General features: G+C 56.2%; 1 protein-coding gene across 5 annotated transcripts in view; it reads right to left on the reverse strand.

Annotated features, from left to right (window-relative positions):
• DNMT3A (DNA methyltransferase 3 alpha) overlaps positions 1-18,729 on the reverse strand; it is a 253,453-nt gene that overhangs the window by 53,524 nt on the left and 181,200 nt on the right. The window lies entirely within an intron of this gene.

Below are 18,729 nucleotides of genomic sequence, written 5' to 3' on the forward strand. Positions count from 1 at the left end.
GGGGGACAATGCCAGGCCGAGGAGCCCGGGGATGGCTTTCCCCACCCCAAAGGAAGTGCCAGGTCCCTGGAGTCACAGAGTAGGTGTCCCAGCGGCTCCCTGGGAATCAAATCACCGGCCTCCTTCCCCAAACACCATGCGAAGGGTGTCACTGCACTGGCTGTGCTGACTGATGCCCCCTGGGAAGACTGGGCCCAGGGATGCTGTGTCAATGGTACTGAGGGGCACCCTGGGCCTGCCAGGAGCTAGGTCTGCTCTCATCAGCCACTATGCAAAACAACTAGGGCACAAGCCTGTGCCCAGCCCCCCGCAACTGATGGTGCCCTGAGCAGTGACTGCCCCCAGTCCCCCCTTCCCCTCCCATGTGGTGTGGGAAGCAGCATGGTGCAGCCTGGGAGAGGGCACAGCTGGGACTCCCCCAGAGCCTGACTGGGAGGATGGAAAGGAGCTCTGGGGGCCGCACCCCGCATCAACCAACCCTGCCATCAGGTGTGCCGGAAACATCCGGGAGAGCTCTCAGCCGCTGGATGCAGGGATTGGAGAGGGCAAGACCACTATCAGCCGGAGCGGTGACAGCACCAGCATTTACCAAGGGCCTACCCCGCACCCCTGGGACAAGCCTGCCCCAAACTCTCCCAGCCACCTCTGCTTTCTACCCCCCACCCCTCTCACCCCAGCCGCACACCTGAGCACAGCGGGGCGGCATTCTCCACAACCCCTGCAGCCCACCGAGCCCTGGCTACTCATGTTCCAGCTATGTCCAACCCTCGACACCGCCTTCATGACGGCACTCCCTGCCTCGCTAACCGGACGCTGCTCGGATGGAACGAAGGAGGCACCTGCAGGCCGCGAGCAGCCTGAAGCTCCTAGGAACAGTGACTCCTGCGCTCTGAGAGCTAGCTTGCCCCAAGCCAGCGAGTCCCTTCACCCAGGGATGGGAGGCAAGCTCCAGGCCCAGGTGGCACCAATCTGACTGCAAGGCGGGCTCTCCATGGCTGGCACGTTAGAAAAGGCAGAACTATGAACATGTGGGGCTCAAATGTCCAAACTGATCGGGGGATTTGTAACTAGATCACAGGCCCTGGAGCCCTCGAGAGCAGGGTGGGGCAAGGCACACTGCAAATCGCTGCCCAGCTGTCGCCCAGAGGATGCCAGCTGTAGTCATCAAACTTGGGACAAGAGGAATTAGAGGCTTCAAAGAGCTGAAGCACAATGAGTAGCTGCTTCGTACCTTGCCCAGCCCCGGGACCGGGGCTGGAGGCAAAGGCTCCGGGCAGCATGGCTCACGTGCGGACTCGCTGGTGCAGCAGCTCAGACGTGGGATCCTTTACTGCTGGGATGGCTCATGGCCAGTAATACTCCATCATGCAATCTGTTTGCCAGGAGCTGCGAATGGGCGACAGGAGATGGATCACTCGATGATTCCCTGTTCTGTTCATTCCCTCTGCAGCACCTGGCATTGGCCACTGTCGGTAGACAGGATACTGGGCTAGATGGACCTTTGGTCTGACCCAGGATGGCCACCCTTGTGTTCTTATCGGGGCCGGGGAACTGGCTAAGCAAACCTCAAGCTTATGGCCTGGGAGAAGAGGGGTCAGGAAGGAATCCTGATCAGCTGCATTATGGGCCTTCCCCCAAACCTAAAGCTTCAGGTAGTAGATGCTGCCGGGACCCACGTGTTCCTGAGGGAGCGGCTGGCCTATTCTGCCAGGCAAAGCTGGCTCAGCCTACGTCAGAGCTGGGCAGTCCCTGGGTTCTGCAGGCTCACAGGCCTATGGCCCGTGTGGACCCTGTTCCACTGGGTTGTCTGGTGTGGATACGGCAGGAGGGTGACCTGCCCAGCAATGGCAGGCACGTGGCTGGGATCCCTGCTGGTACTGCCCCACTCCTATCAGCAGGGGTGCCCCAACAGAGCTGAGAAGGGATGCCCCCCTCGGGTGAATTTTGCCCCTGGCCGGCAGCGAGGGCGCTGTGAAGGAGCTGGCTCCGTGGCTGTGTTCCCTGTAAGCTGCACAGTTGGGGGCCACTCAGGAGAGATTCCAGTGCTGCGCACATCTAACCGGTAGCCTCCCCCTCTACTTTGAAGCCACGTTGCTCCTGGGACCCTCCTGCTGGCTGTGCAGAGGGGAGAAAGGAGGGTGCTGATGTCAGGATGTCCCCCTCCTGCTCCCCCAGCCCCTGTACCCCATCTCCGCAGAGCAGGGTAGAGGAGACAGGGCTCAGGACTGGCAGCAGCTCTGAACAAGCCTTCGGGTGAGTCACTGCCTTAAAGAGACAGCGCACGGTCTCTCAGAGACTTCCCCAGCAGCCAACACATACTGTCTGTCTGTCTTACTCACTCACACACACACACACACACACGTACGTTGTTGTTAACGTCTCAGTACCTCCTGCAATGCACGTATATTCTAATTTTATTCTTTCAAAGTGTGCCATTTTAGTGTTTTGACTGGACTATGCGTTTCATAATTTTTATTTCTCTTACACTTAAATTTAACTCTGAGTAGTGAGTTGTAAAATGCCGAACCTGTCCTGGCTGGAGTAATTATCTCTATGGTAACTTAAAAAAATCTGTATTATATCTATGTTTTTTGTTTCTACTGGTGGGGCATGTCGGCACATACCTCAGGGCACATAACATTTATTCTGCACACGGGTGGAAAAACGTAGAGGGAACGTTTCTCCAGGGTGCTGGAGAGGAGGGATGGGGGTGGCTGGGGGAACGGCCTTACCACACCGCCAGGCCCTTCTTACTGCGCAGCCAGCCAGCCAAACTCTGCGGCAGCCCCCTAGTAACGCCAGAGGAGGTGTGGGGCCAGACCAGGCTGGCACAGCCCAGGCACTGAGCCAAAGTGAAGAGCCCAGTCCCGCTGCCGGGGAGCCAGTGGAGTGGGGGGGAAAGCGCAGAAAAGCACCAATCCCACCCCACAATTCAACTTTGTGGCCCAGGATCAGATCTGGCAAGGCCCATCCCTCCCCCCCAGCCCTTAAAGCGTTGCCAGGTTCACCTAATTAGACGTTTACAGTGCGCCCTGCAGCAAGTAAGCAGCTGCCAAAACCCACCGGAAGGAGGTGGCCGGCTACCCCGGGCCAGCAGGGGAAGAGCAGAGCAGTGAAAAGGCACCAGCCACCAACTGCTGGGAGGTGACCGAGGCTGCTGGCCCCACAGCCCTCTGCCAGCATTTCCCCCCCCATGACCAGCACTCCCGGGGATTGCCCCCACCCCCCACCCCGAGGCTAGCCGCAGGCAGAGTGTTCACCAGCAGCCACCCCTCGTCTGGATGGCTGGGGCCCCGCTGCTCAGGGGAAGGAGCCCCAGAGGGAGAGGCAGCTCCCCAGCTGAGGGGTGGGGTGGGTGGGAGAGGATGTGCCAGGAAAGCATTTCAAGAACCCTGGGAAAATGGCCCAAAGCAAAGAGAGGCTTTGAAGTGTGAGAATGAAAAGACCCCCCTCGGGCTGCGCAGTCCCCTGGCCAGGCGCTGGCAGGACAGAACTGCTGCAGCCTGGGCTAAGGAAAGCCAGGGCAGCGGCTGAAATCCGAGCCTTGGATGAGAGAGAATCCCTGACCGAGGCTGTGTGGACACAGGCAGAGCTGCCCCCCAGAGAGGGGCGTGGGAGCTGCGAGGGGATGAGGCTGGAGGGGGTGCTGGCCCTGCTCTGGCAGGCAGGACAGGGCCACACTAATTGATTGCCCTTGTTAAGGACCCAGGAGGATGGGGAAACATGGTCAGGGACACAGCCCCATCCTCTGGGTGTCCCTGAACCTCTGACTGCCAGAAGCTGGGACTAGATGACAGGCGATGGATCACTCGATAAGTTGCCCTGTTCTGTTCATTCCCTCTGAAGCACCTGGCCTTGGCCATTGTTGGCAGACAGGACACTGGGCTAGATGGACCAATTGGGCTGACCCAGTGTGGCCGTTCTTATGTTCTTATCCAGCTGAAGATGGCTCCCCAGAGACACACCCTCCAGTCCGTTCCTTGGGGTCTCTGCCATTATGAGCCTCAGGCACAGACATGAACAAGCCCAGGACCAAGCCTGCGGAAGGCGAGGCTGATTCTCAGTCCTGGGGACGTCTCTGGAGGTCTCTGTGCCGAGGCAGTGTTTTCGGGACGCTGTCTCCAGGCGTTGGGTCTGATGCAGTCTGATGGGCTGCCTCTAGGAGTAAACACTCGAGCCTCGCCACTCGCCTTTTTCGTGTGACGCTGACGTGGGACTCTCCCCAGCGCGTCACGCAGGCTGGGGCCGTAGCGCTGCCTGGCCCGGGCTAGCGGCCGTTCAGCACTCGCACCCCAGCGAGCGTGGCAGCGTTCTGGTACCAAGCCCGCTACCAAAAAGGGAAGTCCAAACCCCTAAGACTGAACTACCAGCAGCACGAGCTAAACTAACGTATCAAACTTGCTAACTCCGAACAGTAGGAGTCGAGGGAGGCTCCCTCAAACGAGTATTCTAAGATTGCGCCAACAACTGTCTATAAAGGCACCGAGAGGGGCTGGCTCTTCCCCCTTACACCCGCACGCAGCAGCGTCAGGCAGCAGAGGAGGCTCGAGACACCCTGACGGGTACCGCAGAGGGGAAAAGTTCTCCGACAACTGGGCATGAGGTGAGCGCACACCGGTGGTGGAACAGACGCGGCCATGCACTCTCGCCGGGGGTGTCTCCGGCAGAAGGGCTGAGAGGATGGGTCCAGCCACAGGGTGGGGAGTTGTCTGCTGGGACCCCCATTACAAGGGAGGCTGAAAAGCAGACTGCACCTGCCCTGCAGAACAGATGGCACGGGGAGGAGATGGGTCTCTCCAGCCCGAGAATTCCACGGCTCCCCGCCTAGGTCTCAGTTCTGCCTCAGGCCCCTCCCTGCAGGCTCCGTGTGCCAACTGCCTGGCTCAAACCACTGTGCGGCACGGACAGACGAACGGACGTCTACGGCTCCTCCTGACTTGGGAGGGGAAAGCAACAGCTGTTCCCAGCACTCCCAGCCTTTCCTCCCCCTCGCCACAGCCCCTGTAACAGGCAGCCAGCTCTGCTGCTGCCCACTGTGTGCCACAAATGCACGAACGCCTTTCAGCCTTGGACCTAGTCAACCAGAGGGGGTCTCCTCAGCCACCAGTCCCCCCTCGCCCCCTGGGATACTGCCCCCTCCCTGACCTGCACGGTTCTCCTTCCCTTCGGCATGGCATCCCGCCCTGCTCCTGCCAACCGCCCCTGAGAAAGCCAACTCGCCAGGCCTGGTGGTGCCTGTCTGAATCTTCCCGGCCCGTGAACACTGGCTACTGGAGTCTATTCTCCAGGGATTTCAGGCTCCCAGCCCTTCCCCTCTGGAGAGAGACCACCGTCCCACAGCTCTCCTGATCCAGCCAAAATCATCCTTTGCTCTGTGGCTTCCCCTCTCTGGATCCCAGAACACTCCCAATAGTCACCCCCCCTTCGCATGCTCTCTAGGGATGTCATCTGCTGACGCAGCTTCAGCCCCCAGCTCCACTGACAAGGGCCAAATCCACCTCTGCGCCGTCAGCCCATCTCCCTCCAGCTCAGCCAGTGTCTCTGGCACCTGCCCCCATCCACGCAAACTCTGTATGACGCACAGGATCCCCTGAGCTCTCCTCTCCCTTCCCCCAGGAGCGGTGCTCCTCCCTCGCTCCTGCCAGCCAGGATGGTGCTTCCCCCCAACCCCAAGGCTTCTCTGTCTCACAGCGGGATCTCAAATCCCCACTCACCGATCGGCCTCCAGCCTCCTTAACGCCCACCTCAATCGCTCCACCCCATGCAGAGAAGCTGCTACAGTGGGAATAACTCTGCCCCTCATTCCTTATCTGACTGACTCTCTTACTGCATTGCCCCATCCCTTCGGCGCCAGCGGGCCAGGCTCAACCCTGCCTTGGCCGGTCAACAGGGCCAACTCCACCCTCTCCTCTTGAATCCTGCCCGAAAACCCACCCTCTGCCAGGACCCCTACAGGCTGGCTGCCTGAGCACCTCCTGGGGCAGTTCGTTCCTCTCCCTGCAGAGGGAGGTGGAGGTGTGGTTCAGGGAGGGAGGGGTCAGGACTGAGCTGGGTCCTGCCGAGGTGAGGGGACAGGGCGAGCTAGAATTACAGTACGAAAGCTGGCCAGCCACCCCCATTGCTGTGGGGAACGTCCCCCCATCCCTTAGGGCAGAGGTGGGCAAACTACGGCCCACGGGACCATCCTGCCTGGCCCCTGAGCTCCCGGCCGGGGAGGCTGGTCCCCGGCCCCTCCCCTGCTGTCCCCCCTCCCCCACAGCCTGAGCGCACTGTGCCCCCAGCCCTCTGGCCTGCAGCGCAGCAAGGTGGCATGGCTGGCTCCGGCATGGGGGGGCGGGGGGGTTGGATAGGCTTGGGAGTCCCGGGGGGGCCCCGTCAGGGGGCAGGGTGTGGATAGGGGTTGGGGCAGTCAGGGAGCAGGGGGAGTTGGATAGCAGGTGGGATTCTGGGGGGGCGGTTAGGGGGTCTCGGGAGGGGGCGTTCAGGGGACAAGGAGCAGGGGCGTTGGATGGGTCGGGAGTTCTGAGGGGGGCAGTCAGGGGGCGGGACATGGGAGGGGGCAGGGGCCAGGCTGTTTGGGGAGGCACAGCCTTTCCTACCCTGCCCTCCATACAGTTTTGCAACCCCGATGTGGCCCTCGAGCCAAAAAGTTTGCCAACCCGTGCCTTAGAGATTAGTTCTGCCTAGCCCTTCTGCACAGTAGCGAATGCCCCTTCTTTCTCCCCCACGCTTCACCTGCCGTCCTAGGTTTCCTAGGCTCCGAGAGAGAGCCCAGCACTTCCGCGATCTAAACAACCAACCACCGTCCTTGCCTCCAGGCTGCAGCTGGCCATGTCCTGCACCGGTTGGGGGCTCACTCCCAGCGGCTCCCTGGCAGTCCCTCCACTGCTCAGTCTCTTCCAGGCTTCTCTGGGTCTCTAGCCCATGGCAAGCTCAAGCTCCCTTTGCTGCCCCCTCCCCCCTTGGCCTTTCTCAGCTCCAGCGAGCAGCTGGGTTTTGGGAAGCCCCGCGTGTCCCCCTGCCCTGCCATGCTTCTGGAAAGAGCATCTCCATGTCCTGACTCGCCACCCTAGTGAGCCAGGCTTTAAACTGGGTTCAAACGGGGAAGGTGACAAAAGCCCACGGGTAGGTGTACAAAAGGTAACTTGAACAGATGTTGTGGGAATGGGATGGAAAATTACACTAGGGTCGTAGGCGCAACAAGAGGGAAAACAGCGAGGGAATCTGCTCAACAGCTTAGATGTCTGTACACAAATTCAAGGAGTACAATGCCTAGACAGGAAGGACTGGAAGTCTTAGTGTAGGAACTAAATAATGACTTCGCTGGCATCGCTGAGACTTGGTAGGATAACTCTGATGTCTGGAATATTAGTACAGAGCAGTACAGCCTGTTGGGGAGGGACAGGCAGGGAAAAGGGAGGTGATGTTGCATTATACATCAAGAATATATCTCCTCGTTCTGAGGTCCAGATGGCTGTCAGAGGCAGACCAGCTAAAAGTCTCTGGCTACAGACAAAAGGGGGAATCGAACAGGGACAACATCAGAGAAGGGTCTACTACAGACACCAAGTCAGGAACACGAGGTGGAGAAGGCATTTCTAGAACAAATAAGAGAAATATCCAAAGCCAAGACCTGGTAGCAACGGGGGACTGTCACTACCCAGACATCTGCTGGAAAAGTGATACGGCAAAACACAACGTTTCCAGTAAGTTCTTGGAATGGATTAGAGACAACATTTTGTTTCAGAAAGTGGAGATGGGGGGCAGCCATTTTAGACTTGATTCTGACCAACAGGGAGGAATTGGTTGCGAATCTGAAGGTGGAAGGTCTTTTGGATGAAAGGGATCATGAAAAGACAGATTTCATGATTCTAAGGAAAGAAAAGTGAAAGCAACGGAATAAGAAGAATGGGCTTCTAAAAAAGCAGGTTTTAACACACCCCGAGAACTGATAGATTTTTCTTCCCATGGGATCTTAACTAAGGCTGAAAGGAGTTCAAGAGAGCTGGCAGTTTCTCAAGGAGACAATATTAAAAGCACAACTGCAAACTATTTCCCGATGCGAAGGAATTATAGAAAAAAGAGTAAGGGGACAATATCGCTCCAACAGGAGCTCTTTAACAACCTGAAAATCAAAAAGGAATCCTATAAAAATAGAAACGTGGATGAATTACTAAGGAGGAGTATAAAAGAACAGCACCAGCATGAAGGGACAAAATCAGAAAGGCTAAGGCACAAAATGAGTGATACCGAGCAAGGATAGGGGGATGCGGTAGACATGCTATCTTGATTTTAGTAACGCTTTTGACACATTCCCACATGACTGTCTCATAAGCAAATAGGGAAATGTGGTCTCGATGAAATTACTAAAAAGTGGTTGCACAACCGGTTGAAAAAATCTTACTCAAAACAGTAGTTATCAAAGGTTTACGCCCAAACTGGGAGGGCATATCTAGTGAAGTCCTGCAGAGCTCAGTCCTGGGTCTGATACTATTTAATATTTTCATTCATAATTTGGATAATATAGTGGAGAGGATGCTTATAAAATTTGCAGATAACACCAACCTGGGAGGGGCTGCAAGTACTCTGATCAAAATTGAAAATGACCTTGATGAATTGGTCTGAAATCAACAAGATTATATTCAATACAGACAAGGGTAAAGTACTATACTTAGGAAGGCAAAATCAAATGCACAATTACAAAATGGGAAATTACTGGCTAGCGGTAGAACTGCTGAGAATAATCTGGGGGTTATAATGGATCACAAATTGAATATGACTCAACAACATGATGCAGCTGCGAAAAGGCCTAACATCATCCTGGAGTGCATTAACAGGAGTGTCGTACGTGAGACACGGGAGGTAATTGTCCCGCTCTACTCGGCACTGAGTACTGGGTCCAATTCTGGATGTTGCACACTGGGAAAGAAGTGGACAAATTGGAAAGAGTCCAGGGGACAGTAACACAAATGATTAAACCTGGCCTATGAGGAAAGGTTACAAAGCCTGGGCATGTTTAGTCTTAAGAGAAGACGACTATGGGGGGACCTGGTAACAGTTCAAATCTGTTCAGGGCTGTTCTACAGAGAATGGTGATCTGTTATTCTCCATGTCCCCTGACGGTAGTTACACGAAAAAATGGGCTTAATCTGCAGCAAGGGAGATTTAGGTTAGATATTAGGAAACGCTGTCTGCCAGGGTAGTTAAGCCGTGGAAGGCTGTAGAAACCTCGCCACTGGTGGTTTTTAAGAACAAGTTGGGCAAACCTGCCAGGGCTGGTCTACGTTTACTTGGTCCTGCCTCAGCCCAGGGGGCTGGACTAGCCAACCTCAGGAGGCCCTTCCAGCCCTGCGTAGCTATGATTCGAACCTCCCCACATCTCGCTGGATTCTCTTGCTCTGGCCTCAGCGGGCTTTGCTGTTCCTCTCAGTTTAATCACGTCGGCCTGTTTTATTCATACGCTGTTTCCTCTCCTAGACCATTACAGAGGAAGTTCAATCAGAGGGCTGGATTGAGGGCCTCAGCTACTGGCCCCCTTCTCCAACTCAGCACATGGTTACTCCCAGGTCTTCAGTGGCTCTCTGAGGGCAGACAGGGCCTCTATCTCCGTTCATCACCAGGCCATGTCCTTCAGACAGCACCCTGCTGCTTCAGACAACCAGAAACCTGCAGCAGGGCTGTCCCCTTGCAACCGCATTCCCCCCCTTCTCCTACATGCTGATCCTTAGCCTTTGCCTTCTCTTCCTATGCGGGTCCTGTCCCAAGAACCCTTAGAATAATACAAGAGAGGGTTGGAAGAGACCTCAGGAGGTCATCTAGTCCAACCCCCTGCTGAAAGCAGGACCAACCCCAACAAAATCATCCAGCCAGGGCTTTGTCAAGCTGGGCCTTAAAAACTTCTAAGGATGGAGATTCCACCACCTCCCTAGCTAACCCAGAAGAGCCCCCAAAAAAGTTGAGGGGAGGCATAGCTCAGTGGTTTGAGCATTGGCCTGCTAAACCCAGGGTTGTGAGTTCAATCCTTGAGGGGGCCATTTGGGGCAAAAAATTGGGGATTGGCCCTGCTTTGAGCAGAGGGTTGGACTAGAGGACCTCCTGAGGTCTCTTCCAACCCTGATATTCTATGATAATCTATGATGATTAACCCATCCAGTTCTTCACCACCCTCCTAGTGAAAAAGTTTTTCCTAATATCCAACCTAAACCTCCCCCACTGCAACTTGAGACCATTGCTCCTTGTTGTGTCATCTGCCACCACTGAGAACAGCCTAGCTCCATCCTCTTTGGATCCACCTTTCAGGTAGTTAAAAGCAGCTATCAAATCCCCCCTCATTCTTCTCTTCCGCAGGCTAAACAATCCCAGTTCCCTCAGCCACTCCTCATAACTCATGTGTTCCAGTCCCCTAATCATTTTTGTTGCCCTTCGCTGGACTCTCTCCAATTTCTCCACATCCTTCTTGTAGTGTGGGGCCCAAAACTGGACACAGTACTCCCGATGAGGCCTCACCAATGTTGAACAGAGGGGAATGATCACGTCCCTTGATCTGCTGGCAATGCCCCTACTTATACAGCCCACAATGCCATTGGCCTTCTTGGCAACAAGGGCACACTGCTGACTCATATCCAGCTTCTCGTCCACTGTCACCCCTAGGTCCTTCTCTGCAGAACTGCTGCCTAGCCATTCGGTCCCTAGTCTGTAGAGGTGCATGGGATTCTTCCGTCCTAAGTGCAGGACTCTGCACTTGTCCTTGTTTAACCGCATCAGATTTCTTTTGGCCCAATCCTCTAATTTGTCTAGGGCCCTCTGGACCCTATCCCTACCCTCCAGCGTATCTACTGCTCCCGCAGCTTACTGTCACTTGCTAACTTGCTGAGGGTGCAATCCATCCCATCATCCAGATCATTAATAAAGATGATGAACAAAACCGGCCCCAGGACCGACCCCTGGGGCACTTCGCTTGATACCGGCTGCCAACTAGACATGGAGCCATTGATCACTACCCGTTGAGCCCGACAATCTAGCCAACTTTCTATCAACCTTATAGTCCATTCATCCAATCCATACTTCTCTAACTTGCTGGCAAGAATACTGTGGGAGACCGTGTCAAAAGCTTTGCTAAAGTCAAAGCGTATCACGTCCACCGCTTTTCCCATATCCACAGAGCCAGTTATCTCATCATAGAAGGAAATCAGGTTGGTCAGGCATGACTTGGCCTTGGTGAATCCATGTTGACTGTTCCTGATCAACTTCCTCTACTCCAAGTGCTTCACAATGGATTCCTTGAAGACCTGCTCCATGATTTTGCTGGGGTCCAAAGTGAGGCTGACTGGTCTGTAGTTCCCCGGGTTCCCTTTTTTAAATATGGCTATTGGCTCTCTCTACGGAGCGCCAGGCCTGCCCCTGGGTTCCTGACTGCAACAGGGGATCTAGTCAGTCTGTGCCCATGATGCATGCCCAGCCCTTTGTTGCAGAAAGGGCTGACAGAGCCTCGCGCTAACCTTCAATTCCAGCCAGCACAAACAGATTTGGAGCAGGCTGGGATCTGAGCCCTACCTGGGCTGAGCTGACTGGGGCTCTCTGATTTTCGTGCGCCCGCTGACCTGCAAACGAGGGCAGCCTGAGCCCTCTCAACCCAATTCCCAGAACTGCCCGCAGCGTGAAGCCCTGTCCAAGCCAGCGGCCTGGTCACGCCACATACCTGCATTCCGAGCAACACCCAGACCGGAAAGCAACTGGGTGGAATTTCGCTGGACCCAGTGCCCCTGCATGGCTGTATCTGGGGTGCAGACAGTCACTCGTGGGGCTTTGGGACAAGAGGCGCGGCTCCCCACAGCCCCAAGCTCCTTGCCAGGCATGGGAGATGGGCTCCGAACAACTGTCAAAACCCACAGGTGCACTGGCTGAGCCCCTTCTGCTGGCAGCAAACTGACTTGGTGCGTCCCTAACAGAGACAAACCGGGAGGTGAGAAGCCTGCAGGGCCAGTGTGTCCTAACCTCTCCCAGCACCTCCTGACAAAGAGCAGCGCAACCGAGAACCAGCCGCATCGGCTAGTCACCACAGTCCCACTCTAGCTCTGCTAATGTATTTCCTGGTCTGCAGCCCCCTGCTGCCCCAGCCCTGGGCTCCCCACACACAGCTCTGCCAGTGCCCCCAATCCCTTCCCACAGCCCCCGGCTACCCCAGCTCCCCACACACAGCTCTGCTGGTGCCCCCAATCCCAACCCACAGTCCCCTGCTACTCCAGGGGAAAATCAGGGGGAGAGGCACAAGGGGTTTGGTGGGAAATTGGGGAGGCAGGCACGGGTGGGTTTGGTGGGGGATTGGGGGGGCAGGCACTAGGGGTTTGGGGGGGAAGTGGGGTCGGCAGGGCCAGGCACAGGATGGCGTGGAGGGAAATGGGAGGGGAGGAGAAAAGGGACCAAGTTTGGAGGCCACTTCTGGGGAGGGTCATGGAGGTGCGTGCACTCAACTGGCTGTCCAGGGCTCAGCTGCCCACCAGCTCCTTGTGGTGCCAGGCGCGGTTTTCAGAGACATGGGGTCCCTCTGTGGCTCTGCACCTTGCCTCAACCACCCCTGCACACATGGCTCGCGTTTCTCCGGGTCCTTCCCCAATGCAAGCCCGCACAGGGATCCCCCTCCGCCCCCTTCCGATCTCACCACTGCCCTCACATCAGTCTGCTGCCCCCCAGCTGCCCTCCGTCACCGGCCTCACAGCCTCCTTGCCCCGGCCCGCTGACCCTCCTCCCAGCTCTCTCCCCTCCCTGCCCCTTGTGCTTGGTCCTCTCTGGAGTCAGCTCCTGCCTCTCTGGTCCCTGCTTGGGCGGCGGCTCCTCCCCTCTCTCCGCAGGCCTGCAGGGCTGTGTCCAGCCCCCGCCTTCCCTGGCAAAATTCCCTCGCAGCTGGGGGGGCAATGGGAAACAGCTCCAGCCCCCATGGCTCACGCTGAGCTCCTCCTCCCGTCCCCTGCTGTCTCCCTCACTGCTGCTGACCCCTCAGCCTTCCCCACACCAGGCCTGTGGCTGGGTCCTGGCCCCTCCCCAACACCCAGGGTGGGGGGCTCAGCCCCAATTCCTTCCCTCAGCCAGGCTGGCACCAGACCTGCTGTTTCTTTCTCCAGCCCCGACCTAGGCTCCAGCCCCTCCTCTCCCTCTCCACTGGGGCACCTTCATGGCACTCCCACCTGGATCAGCCACAGTGCTCGTCTGCTGCTCTTGCCCCTTCACCCGCTCTGCTGGCTTCTGCCCCACGTCAGGTCCCGCTGCTTATTCAACAGGGTCTCGTCTCTTCTGCATCCCACCCTGTGCCTGCCAGCAATGCAGTGTCCTCTTCATCCTCTCCCCACTGCCATGCAGGACAGGCCCTTGCTGCTCTGCCCCGCCAGCCCCTGCCCTCCCCTCACTCCACACAGCTCCCCTCTTCCAGGACACACTGCCTGCCATGCCCCGCGGCAGGGACAGCGCTAGTGCCTAGAGATGCCTCGCAGGGATCAGGCACGCAGGTACACAGTCACGTGACAACCAGTGGTGGAGCTGGGGGGAGCGGGGCAGCGGCCACTCCCCCACTGAGCACAAGCGGCGCCTCGTGAATGTCTGCGGGAACGGGGGAGCGATCCCAAAGAAAGGCAGCACCGCAGCGGCGGCCGGACCGTCACTCGCGCCGGGTCTTCGGCGGCACCGCGGCGGCGGTCGGACCTTCAGTGACGCCGAAGACCCAGAGCGAGTGGGTGGCGCCTTTTTTTGGCTCGCTACCCGTTCCCTCCACCTGGCTACACGGCTGGTGACAACCCTCCCCCCGACAACCCTCCAACCCCTCCCTGCCTCCCAGGTCACAGAGCGCCTCCCTCCACACAGAGGGAGCAGGGCATTCCTTTCCTCGCCCGCCCCCAGCAGCCTCCGGCACCGGACAGGAAAACAACATTGGCCAGAAGGGGACAGAGCTGCAGACCCATGGCCAGTGCCCCCGAGGAGCAGGGCAGCACCAATGACTTATGAACACTGAGTGCCCAACACCTTGGCACTACCAGCCGTCCCTCCTGGAGTTCCTCCAAGCCCCACTCCCCCTGGTCCCTCTGGGTTTGCTACCAAGGGGGTTGGGTAGTTAGCACTCCAGCTACCCCTCCCGCCAACAAGCCGCCATTCTCCTTCAGACTCTTCAGCTGCCCTTCCAACCCACACCCGGCCATTCTCCTTCAGGCTCTTCAGCTGTCCTTCCCGTCAATACGCCGCCATTCTCCTTCAGGCTCTCCCGCTCTCCTTCCCGCCCACACCCGGCCGTTCTCCTTCAGGCTATCCAGATGCTCTTCCTGCCCATTCTCCTTCAGGCTCTCCCACTCTCCTTCCCGCCCACACCTGGCCGTTCTCCTTCAGGCTCTCCAGCTACCCTTCCTGCCAACACACTGCCATTTTCCTTCAGGCTCTCCAGCTGCTCTTCCTGCCCATTCTCCTTCAGGCTCTCCCGCTCTCCTTCCCTCCCATTCTCCTTCAGATGCTCCCGCTGCCCCTTCCGCCAACACACCACTATTCTCCTTTAGGTTCTCCAGCTGCCCTTCCTGCCCACACCCAGCCGTTCTCCTTCAGACTCTCCTGCTGCCCCTCCTGCCCACACCCGGCAATTCTCCATCAGGCTCCCCCGCTCGTACCCGTCAGTCAGTCAGACCCAGCCATCCTCTATTAGGCCCAGCCATCCATCGGTCAGACCCAGCTGTTCTCTATCAGGCTCCCTGATATACTTGTCAGTCAGACCCAGTCATTCTCCAACAAGCCCTGCCCCTCTGCACATGCCTGTCAGTAAGACCTGACTTTTATCCATCAGCCCCTCCACCTGTCAGTCAGACCCAACCATTCTCCATCCTTCCTCCCCACCTCCTTACGTACCCATCAGTCTCCCTCCCCACAGATCTGGCTGCTCTCCATCAGCTCCCTCCCCAGTGTAGGCAGCCAATGCACTTCCTAGGAATCTGAACTAATTGTTTAAATGAATCCCTCAGCAAGCACAAGGCAGGACTGCAGACAGGGGTGGCCAAGAATGAAAGCAGTGACACTCAGTGGTTCAGGAGCCAAATTAGCGATGAACAGTACCCAAAAGAGCCACAGGAGTGTGAATTCATTGCTTCGTTTACTATATATCTATATATTCATATTTAAATAGTAAGACGGGAAATATCTGCGTGTGCACACGCGTGTGCATATTAATCTCCCAGCAAAATGACTGACCAAGTATTATTGTATCAGCTACAATTGATTAGTAACATAGTAAAAGCCTCCTGACTGGTTAATAATTCAGACACACATGGTTCGTGTACTGCGAAGAGCCGCCGGAGACACATTACAGAGCCGCTGGCGACTCGAAGCCTCAGTCTGAGTGTCACTGAACTAAAGGAAATACGATCCCGGGGGGCCAGCATGAGGTAGGTGTGGGGGGGTCCCTGGGGGCTATGGGGGGAAGTACGTGTTTACAGGGGAAGTGAAGGCCGCTATAAAAACGGGATGCTGACAACGGCATTGGTCCATCACCAGGCTGAAGTGGTAGAAGTCTCAATAAGGCCACGGTTTACTCATGGGTATTTTCATTTAAAGTCAGGGACAGGTCATGGGCAGTACACAAAAATTCACGGCCCGTGACCGGTCCCTGACTTTTACTAAAGATACCTGTGACTAAAACTTGGGGGGAGGGGAGGGATTTCCTGGGGCCCCATGGGTGCCGGGGGAGGGCGGTGGCACACGGGCTGGGACTGCCGCTGATGCTGTTGGGGGGGCAGGCAGCGGTGCTTGGCCTGGAACCCCCGCTGGTGCTGTAGGGGGGCGCGGGCGGCGATGGGTGGCCCAGGACCCCCACTGGCACGGGGGAAGAGAGGGTTGGTGGGGCCGGCAGGCTCCCTACCTGCCTTGGCACCTCCCCCTCGCAGCAGCAGAAGAGTTTGGGTGTGGGAGGGGGGTGGGCCACAGGACAGGATGAGTTGTGCTCTGGGTGGCGCTTACTGGGGGCTCCCCACAACTCCTTGCTCGCCTGAAGGCTCCGCCCCCGCAGATCCCATTGGTCGTGGTTCCCAGCCAATGGGAGCTGTAAAGCCACACCTCTGCGTAGCAGCTGAACGAGGGGGATGTCACCGCTTCCAGGGTGCCCCCCAGGTATGTGTCACCCAAAGCCCGCCTCACCCCATCCCAAGCCCCAACCCCACACCCAAACTCTGCTGCTGGGGGCGCGGTGGCCCGAGACTGCCTCAGTAGCGTCCGGTACACCTGGCGCAGGGGCTGCCTGAGCTGCCCCGAGCCAGGCGCACCAACTGCTGCAGAAGTCACAGAATCCATGACAAACTCGCAGCCTTAATTATCAATAATAATACAAAAAAGGCACAAGCGTTCCAGAAATATTCCTGTTCTGCATCTGGAAAACCAGATGAAGCAGTCTCATCATACCATGATGACAACACGTGTTCCACTGCTACCCCGGAGGATGTTAAACAGCAGCTACTAAAAACTTAGACATTTTTAAGCCAGCAAGTCAAGATAACTTGCATCCAAGAGTTTTGAAGGAACTGACTAAGGAAATTGCTGAACCATTGTTGATTTTTAATAAGTCTTAGAGAACTAGGGATGTTCCAGTCTAGTGATGTGCCAATATTTTAAAAGGGTAAATGGGGCATCTGGATAACTATAGGCTTGTCAGCCTAACATTGGTTCTGGGTAAGAAAATGGAGTATCTGATGCGGGGACTTGACTAATAAAGAATTAAAGGAGGATAACATGATTAATGCCAATCAACATGGATTTACATTAAACTAACTTGATATCTTTTTGATGAGATTACAAGTTTGGTGGATAAAGTTAATGTTGATGTAATAGACAGATTTCTTAACTTGGTACTGTAGGACATTTTGATTAAAAAACTAAAATGATATAAAATTAACATGGCACACATTCAATGGAGCAAAGCTGGCTAACTGATACGCCTCAAAATGTAACTGTAAATGGGGAACCATCATCAGTTGGGTGTGTTTCTATGGGGGTCCCAGAGGAAGGGATTTCTGGCCTTATATTATTTAACATTTTTATCGATGGCCTGGAAGTAAACATAATAAAGCTTACAGAGGACACAAAAACTGGGGGAGTAGGAAATTATGAAGAAGCTAGGTCACTGATGCAGAACATTCTGGACCACATGGTAAGCTGGTTGCAAGCAAACAATGTCTTTTAATATGGCTACATGGAAACGTCTACATCCCCATATAAAAATGGATGGCCGAGCTTGCAGGATGGGGACTCTTATCTTAGGAATCAGTGAGAGTAAAAAAAGATTCCGAGGGGAGCTCTTGCCATGATGCTGTTGCCAAAGAGCAAATGTGATCTTTGGAGTCATAAAAAGAGGAATCTCAAGTAGAAGTAGAGAGGTTATTTGACCTCTGCATTTGGCACTGGTGCGACCACTGCTGGAAGCCTGTGTCCAGTTCTGGTGCCCACAATTCAAGAAAGATGCTGATAAATTGGCGAGCCATGAGATTGCTTAAAGCAGCGGTTCTCAAACTGGAGTCCTGGAGGGTACTCTAGAGAGTCCATAAGTCATGTCTGGCTCCAGAGGGTCTGCAAGTCATGTCTGGGGCTGCTGATCTCCCTCCCAGCGCCTCCTGTGCACTGTGGAAGAGCTGTTCAGTGGCTTGCAGGAGGCGCTGGGAGGGAGGGGGAGGAAGGGGTGCAGTGGCAGCAGGGCCTGGGGCTGAGTGTGGGTTGAGCACTCCTGGGGAAAATTAGATTCTGGTCTGGGAGTCCACAAAACATTTAAATAAAAGTGAGCATCCTCAGGGTGCTAAAGTTTGAGAACCACTGGCTTAAAGGGTTAGAAAACCTGCCTCCTAGTGATCAACTCAAGGAGCTCAATCTATTGAGTTTAACAAAGAAAAGGTTAAGAGGTGACTTTACCACAATCTATAAGTACCTATACGGGAACGAATATTTGACCATGAGCTCTGCAATCTAGCAGAGAAAAGTCTAACACCATCCAACTGCTAGAAGTTGAAGCTAAACAAATTCAGACTGGAAATAAGGTGTAAATTATTAACAGGACGAGTCATTAACCGTTTCCCAAGGGCTAGGTGGTGGATTCTCCATCACGGACACATTTTTAAATCATGACAATGTTTTTCTAGAAGCGGCTGGAGGAATTATTGTGGGGCCGGTCTCTGGCCTGCGCTATGCAGATCAGAGGATCACAATGGTCCCTTCTGGCCTTGGAATCTGACTCTTCATTTCTCTGAGGACATGCACTCCTCCCCCTTCCCCCGAGGAACACGTGCACCCCCCCAAGGGGATCTGCACCCCCCAGAAAGCACACACACACACACACACTCCCTCCTCCTCAGGGGATATTCCCCCGCCCCCGGGAACACGCAGCTCCTCACCCCACCAAGGGGATGCCCCTCACGACAGCCCACTCCCCCACTGCCCGGGGATTCTCTCTCCACGCTCCCCGGAGGCACCGCGCCCCCACGGGGTTCTCTCCCTTCCCCGAGGCGCAGCCCCCCGGAATTTACCCTCCCCGCCGGGGATCTGCCGCCCGTTCCCCCCCCCCCCTGCAGCACGGCCCCCCGGGGATTTGCCTCCCACAGCTCCCCCTCCGGCTGACCCGCCCCGGGGTCCCCGCCCGGCGCTCGGGCCTCCCCGCCCCGGGACGCGGCCCCCGTGCGCCCCCCGCCGCCTGCCCATCGCCGGCCGCGCTCGCTCTGCCCGCTCCGCCCT

Source organism: Lepidochelys olivacea (genome assembly GCF_965140295.1).
Source record: "Lepidochelys olivacea isolate rLepOli2 genome assembly, chromosome: 3".
Classification (NCBI taxonomy): domain Eukaryota; kingdom Metazoa; phylum Chordata; order Testudines; family Cheloniidae; genus Lepidochelys; species Lepidochelys olivacea.